A 7,418-nucleotide genomic window follows, 5' to 3' on the forward strand; every position below is an offset into this window, starting at 1 on the left:
TCTTAATCAGATTTTTGTAATGAAGTTACACTTCTTGTCCCCTGTGTTATTTCTTTAGGATTGTTCATTTCCACTTTCACTGTGTTCAGTTTCGTAAATGAAGCTGATAAGTAAATTCAAATGAAAAGGTAGCCCACGGCTATCTTAAGCATTTCCAACAAAAATGGACTCAAAAAGGGCTGGACATTTGTATAGATAACAAAGAAAATCCAAAGCTACAACAGTACGGATTTTTTTAAAGGCCACATTTTTGGAAGCATTATAAACCTTATGGACATAAGCCATAAGTGACAAGGATTAGGAAGAAACTTTCTCTGTGAGCTAGTTATTCAATAGCCACCTACTCCCAGGCATACTCTTATGAAGCATCTGGTACTAGCCACTGTTTTGGACTATACGCCCATGAGTCTGATCCAGTCTGGCAATTCCATGTTCTTTAACAAAGCAGGCTAAGCATAAGGGATGAGCATGGTCTGAAGAATTCTGGGTGACAAGAGCAAATCTAGGGAATTTAGCACAGTGCCACAGCTGATCTCAAATGCTGTGGTAGCACGTGGGCAAAGAGGCCGTCTTTAAAGCAGCTGGGGGCCTACGCCATAGAAGCTTTATTGACCAATTTCAACCTTGCTCCCGGGAGTCTTTAGAATCTTGCTGTAATGGTGTCATAGATGCCTAGAAGCTCACATTATCATACAGGTGGGCAGCTGCCCTCTGTGCTAGCTGTATCTTCAAGGGTAGCTCTAAAAGACACTGCTGTATGGGTATCTGGGGCACACTTGCCCACTGAGAGGTACGATAATATGTGTCTCACCCCCCGTAGATAAAAAATCCACTTCTGGCCACCAATAGCATCAAGGAATCCAAGAGCAATCCAAGGTCTAAAAAGCTCCCACAGATAGAGAACCCCTTCAACAGCAATGAAAGGCACCATGCCCAACTTATCATAAAAGTTTTCCCCTTACATACAAGATCTCTATCTCACTTGAGCTGAGCTCCAGCAAGCTTGTTCTGCTTTGGCCGGGCATTGAGAGAGCAGGATACACCATGCTGCCAGCCAGGGCAAGATGGCAAGCAGCCATAGAGCTGCTTCTCAGCTGCATAATGTCTGCATCATAGGCCAAACCGTCTCAATATCTCCCACAGCAGCCTCACTGATGGGGTGTCCAAGAGACGAGAGATTCACCTGAGGCAGAGGAGCAATAGTGCAAAAATCAAAATTCCCCAAGAGTTAATTAGCTCCCCGCCCTACCCCAGGCAGCTCAGCAAAACCTCATGAGCAGCTGCGTGACCAGTTGCTGACAGATCTGAAAGAATCAGCATGGATGCCTAACCTATGTCTATCGCTAGGAAGAACTCATCGACCACTGAGAATAGTACAGTCTGTGTGCTATATTATTTATGGGGGCCACATAGACATAGATATAAAATAAAGATCAGGATCAAAGAAATCAGAAGATGCCAGATGACAAAGATGCTGCCCTGCAACCTTCATCAAAAGGAAAAGAGATCAACAGAATCAAGCCTTGGTTTCTTCAGCATAGACCTAGCCCATCACTGATTTGAGGGACAATGGCTCCTCTCCTTCAAGGTAGAGATATTAACGATATCCACCAAAAATGGGCCCAGTGCCTCCTGCCCTGGCTTTACTAGTCAAGAGGGCCAGTTGTCCATTTCTCCCTGCACTTCTAGAACCTCTCTGAAAGAAAACGAACAAAACATAGTGAGCAGGGTTAAAAGGCCATGAAAGGATGGAAAATTCTCTGCCCAGCCGGAGATAATGTATGTTTCATTTAACCTCTTCCAAAGACAGATCCACCACAGCCAGTCAATCTGCCCAGAATCTTCCTGGCATTGTCCCCAAAGTAGATTGAAGACTCTGCTCAGTGAGAAATTGTTCATCTCGCCTGCCAAGAGAAAGCAGTCCAGATTCTCCAAACACTACACTGCCTGGAACAGGTCTGCTGACAGGGTCCTCACCAGCTGTGGCACTGGAGGATTTTAGCAGCCAATCTCCCTGTACAGCAGCCAATCTGGTTGCCACCACAAGTGGTCTAACTGCCTTCCCATATTCTTCTTCCTCCAAATATACCAAGGTTGCTTCAGAGGATGAGACCACACATTGAGTCATTGCACCAGTGACTGAAGACAATGATTATTATAATGTCCTACTAGGCCTCTAAGGTATCATCCCATAGAGGACTCTGAAACCCAGTTGGCTTCGTTAACCTCCTTGAGTGTAACAATTAAATAGGACCTTTGCCCTAATCAGAGAGGGTGCCCATGACCTCGTTTTGGAAGGAACAACAGCTATAGATGATCTAGTAAGGTGCTGTTGCTATCTGCGGAAGCAAGGAGCTAAAAGTGTTCTGACTACAGATTAGAAGGATGAACTGGTAGCATGTACATTATGAGTGAACCTGTGGCTCTCTCAAAGATGAATGAACTGTAGGGTTCAGAAGCATTCCAGACTCCTGCAGGGCCCAAGACAAATGTTGAAAGCTAGAAATCCCAGAGGTTCTTTCTGTTTTCTGAAAAATTTCTTCCCATCAAATCTTATCAAGTAGAACCACTGAAACTATGGAAGGTGAGAGCTAATGGACTGCCTTGCCAATAAATAGATTCTCTTGTGAAGGAGAAGAGGTACATTGCCCAGGGAGGTCAGCACTCAAACTATGCAACTACTTCAACCTGGTGTCCAAAATTAACATCCTCTCACTACATGATTTCTAGATCCCTACAGCCTAAATGTATCAGAGTGTTCACATAATCTCACAGGGGAGTGTGTAATTTTAACAGCGCATGTAGTTTAAAGGTGAGGAAATGCAGGTCAGGCCTTTTTAAACCATTATTATTAATGCCCTAATGAAATAAAGTGTAAAGGAAGAAATGTCTGGGGAGCCAAGGAGTACAATGCTGCCTAGGACAAGAAGCAGTCAGTGCCCACATATTCATCAATGAAATCACTCACAGAAATCGAGGCCATCACCAGTGCCCTGTGGAATTCAAAGAACCCAAACTAGGGCTGATTTCAATACCCATAACTACTCTGATCTTTTTTTTTTTTTTTTTCTGAGGGTTGGAGGATGGTGGGGTGGGGGGGAAGAGAGAAAGGCTTTGCTTTAAATAGTTCTTCAGCCAGTCAGATCCTCCTTTGTGTGGGTGTTTCCTGGGCTATATGATTAATAGAGAAAATGTTTGAGAGCGCTGGAATATGATTCTTATTTTAAAGACACAATATCCCTGGTATTTTTCTAAAATGAATCCAGGGTTTCTACTGTTGTGAAATGGATGGATGTGTGTGTTTGATTTAGATTCATTAATGTGATTTTAATGGAAAGTGAAAGAACAGAAAATGAAGCTCCTTGCACAAGCCAAGCAAAATGTGAACACAATAGCTTTCCTTAGCCTAATCCAGGGATACATCTGAATCATAACTTGACGGGAATAAACGGCTTTAGAAAAAGACTTAATGAAGGGGCGGAAAAAGAAGGGTGAAGGGTGGGGAGAGTTGCAATGTTATTGGTGGCGGGGGAGGAAATTTCCACAGTTAGCGATAGCCTCCAGCCTGATAGTTGCCCATGAAAACGCAGGCAAATTAACCGTTACACGCATGGAACTTGCCTATGGGAAGTGGGAGGATAAAGTGAGGAAACCCCCATGCTCTGGGTCATTTTAAATGGGGAAAGGATGCGCTTGTGCGTAAAGCATAGGACAGAAGGCTTGGGAGGTCTTGGTTCGTCTATTCCAGACTCGACTACAGAGTGGTGGCAGGACATTGGGCAGGGCACGTACCCAAGCTGGGCTTCAGTTACATGCCTCATCAAATGGAGTTAGTACTGATCTACCACACAGGGGAGAACTGTGAAGCTTAATTCAAGGGCCTCTGAGAGCGGCCAGTGGATGGTACTGTGGAAAGCCTCTAGCGAATGTCCTGCTCCTCCACCTCCCCCTGCTGCCTGCATGATGCTGAACGGCTGATCGGCGACAGGCTGGAGGTGCTGCCGGGGAGTGGGAAGGAGCTGATTGGTGGGGCCACAAGTGGGTGCTGAGCACCCACTATTTTTTTCCTGTGGGTGCTCCAGCCCCAGAGCACCCATGGTGTCGGCGCCTATGCTCCAGAGCTAAAAGCATGCACTCCAGTTGAGCTAGCGAGCCAATGCTATTGAGGTGAGGGGGCGGTAACAACTCATAGCCTAAGTGGGGTCAGCACAGAGGGAAACCTGTAACACACAGTCACCAGTGGGCTACATAGCCACCTAAAAATACATGCTATTTGCACACGGCAGAACAGATTGGAACACGCGTTTAAATTATACATAGGCACAGCTCAAAGAAGAGCCTGGTTACTCACACTGGAAATACTGTCTAAAGCAGTGATCCTCAACCATCTCGAACGAAAGCATCACAGACCAAGGTGTTACCATGTTTGTAATGGTGTTGCACTATCATGGGTCAGTTTCATGTGCTGATTTTCTGCTGCAAAGCAACGCGCTGGATCATGATTATTTTATATTTGGCTAGTGCATGTTCGATCCTAGCTGCTGGAAGAGCATCAGAAGTTTTTCCCTCCTTGCCCCTTCGAGGCAGGGATGCTACATTTTTTTCACTGCTTTGCTTCCTGTGTCAAACAGAATGGAGAGCGCTCAGCTTTACTGTTTATCTGGGCCTGCAAGGGAAGGAGCACCTGTCTAATGTGTGAGGCCGTTCATGACCTGCCGGACCATCTATCTCATGGCTGATCATTATCAGCAGCGGTTGCCATTGTCACGCACCTGAAAAAGCAGGCTTCATTGCCAGAGGATCCAAGGAACATTATGCCATCAGTGAGAACATGCCCCCTGTGACCAAAAGCCACTGTCCCAGCATCAACTGACCTTCTTGAAGGGTAACTCCCCACACTACAACCACAAGAGAAGAAAATGGCGAGGCAACACAACTTAAATGGGTAGTGTGGAAAGGCCTTTAACTGTGTTTTAGTACCAGATTAAAGCCTGGAAGCATATAAAGCCTAGGATCATAACTTGGTTATTTAGCTCAGCTATTGGAGACCGTTATGGTTCTATCTACACATTTTAATTACGTTGTAACCAAGTTCCTTATTGTTGTTGGAACACAAACCGCCTTACAGCAGGATCATAACTCCCTTTGAAGTGCTCTTGAGCTACAGACTGGGACAGTTGCCCTGGCCACACCACCAATTATAAACCACACTGTAGTTTAGCACGTTCTGGTTTTACCTACTTCACTGGGGTGTCACAAGGTTTAATGAATGTTTAATTCTGGCATGTGCTAAAACAGAAAAAAGCTCAGTGAGTTCTAAGTATTAACAGGGTTTTAGGTTGTAGACCAGTTGTGTCTGCACCATGTATTCTGTTGGCACCATATCTGGGGGATTGTGTTTGCAGAAAAATGTTTCAGACTAGACGCTACCCCTTTGGGAACAACCCCACCCCTCCGCCCCCACAAAAAAATCTGGCCATGGAGGGTGGCTATAGTAAAACAGTTTGGCTAACGAGCATCAATGACTTTTCAAACCAGCCCAGCACCTACTTTGGACTGGCCTTCGGCAGGAGCTTGTCGGATCAGTTTACCAGTCAAATACATTTAAGAATAAGGGCTTTTCTACACAAGAAAGCTGCAATGGCATAACTTGAAACTGCATTTAAACTGATATTGTTAAACTGCAGAAGAAACCCCTACTTCAGTAAGAGCAGCTTATTTTGATTGAGTTAAACCTGTTCTTAATAGCCTTCTTAAGCTAAACCAATGTAAGCCACTCTTATATCCTGAGAGCATCTGTCTTTGGTATGTCTATAAATCAGAGGTGCGCCTGCAACATGGGTAGGCAGCCCCATGCTAGCTCTACTGGTACTAACATAGCTAAAAATAACAGTGTTTACAGCAACATGAGGTGTACACACCCACCCGGACCCTAGGTACATACTGGTATTGATCGTCCACATCTTCACTGCTGTAGTTAACCATGATAGCTAGTTTAAAGCTAGCATGCAGAGGCCAACCTGAGTTGCAATCACAGCTTTGAAGGCAGCACAGACAAGGATGGATGGTTCCATCATTAGGGCACTACCCTAGGACTTGGGAAGGTTCGGTCCCTGCTCTGCCACAGACGTCCTGTGTGATCTGAGGCAAGTCACGTGGCACCTAAATACCGTTAAAAATCTGGCTCTTGTCAGTGCCCCCTCTGTGCCATGGGAATAGCATTTCCGTACTTCTCAGTGGTGTGGTGAGGTAAAGCTTGTATGGCACCCAGCGGCCAGTTTAATGAGATTGACTTAATTTCACCCATTAAGTTAGAGCAGTGCAACTTTCTCATGTAGACAGCCATGTCTCATGCTGGTCTCTCATTTCATGGTCACCTTTGCGGCTTGGTTCTCTGCACCCCATGACAAGTTAAAACAAGGTTTCTGAGCAAGTCAAAGTAGCTGAACACTTTCAAAGTGTCACATTAAGGTGGTGTCTAATGATCTCCACATCCCACTTATAATTGAAACAGAAGAGTGTTCACTTTTCATTCATTTTTAAAAGACTATTCAAATACCCTTTCATCTCCGCTAAACAGCCTGCCATGTATTTGAAGCCATTTTATTTTTTGTGCCTACAGACATCTGGAAAAAAAAAAACGGAGGTGAGTATTTTGGAACATTGATAAAAAGATGCAAAGGCTTGTATGGCAGTGAATGACTTCAAGCAGCCTCAAACACATTTATCTTCCCGAGAAGAATTAGGCACAGTGTGATTCATTTTAATAGCAGAAGAAAAATATTACTGTACCATGCTTAAGTTCCTAACTTTTGATGGTAGAATGGGGAAGGGGAAGGAAAAAAAAAACCCCATCTTTCTTCCCCTATGTCGCTGAAGTCTCCCTACCCATCCGTTATGTCCAGCTTATCAATTAAGATGAACCCCATGAACTTCAAAAAGGTGTTTAATATAAAAGACACCATGCCTTTAAATGTGCAACACCACCTGCAGCTTTTTGATTTTTTTAACTGAAAGATTCAGTTCTTAGTTCTGTGTACTCGGTATGAAGTTGAGCCCTTTGATAGAAGTTTTACTGATGTTTTAAATGAAGTCTTTTCATACACACAAAATAACCCAGATACTTTAAACTACATGGGAGAAAAAAAAAAAAAAGAGGGTGGGGGGAAAAGCAATAGGTGCCCCAGGTATATCAAAAAGAAAAAGATTAACACAACGGACCGAAGGCATTCCCATGATCACTCTTCAAGAGTTACTTGTGTGAGACTCTGAGGCCTGTCGGTGATTGCTTGGAGTTAGATTCATCCTTGGTGTAACACGACTGAAGCCAGTAACTTCCACCAGGGATGATGAATAGGGCCTAATGAGGCTTGTTCATCCCTAAAACAAGTTTCTGCACCATAACGTTAGAGAAGAGG

Source organism: Lepidochelys olivacea, assembly GCF_965140295.1.
Source record: "Lepidochelys olivacea isolate rLepOli2 genome assembly, chromosome: 14".
Lineage (NCBI taxonomy): Eukaryota > Metazoa > Chordata > Testudines > Cheloniidae > Lepidochelys > Lepidochelys olivacea.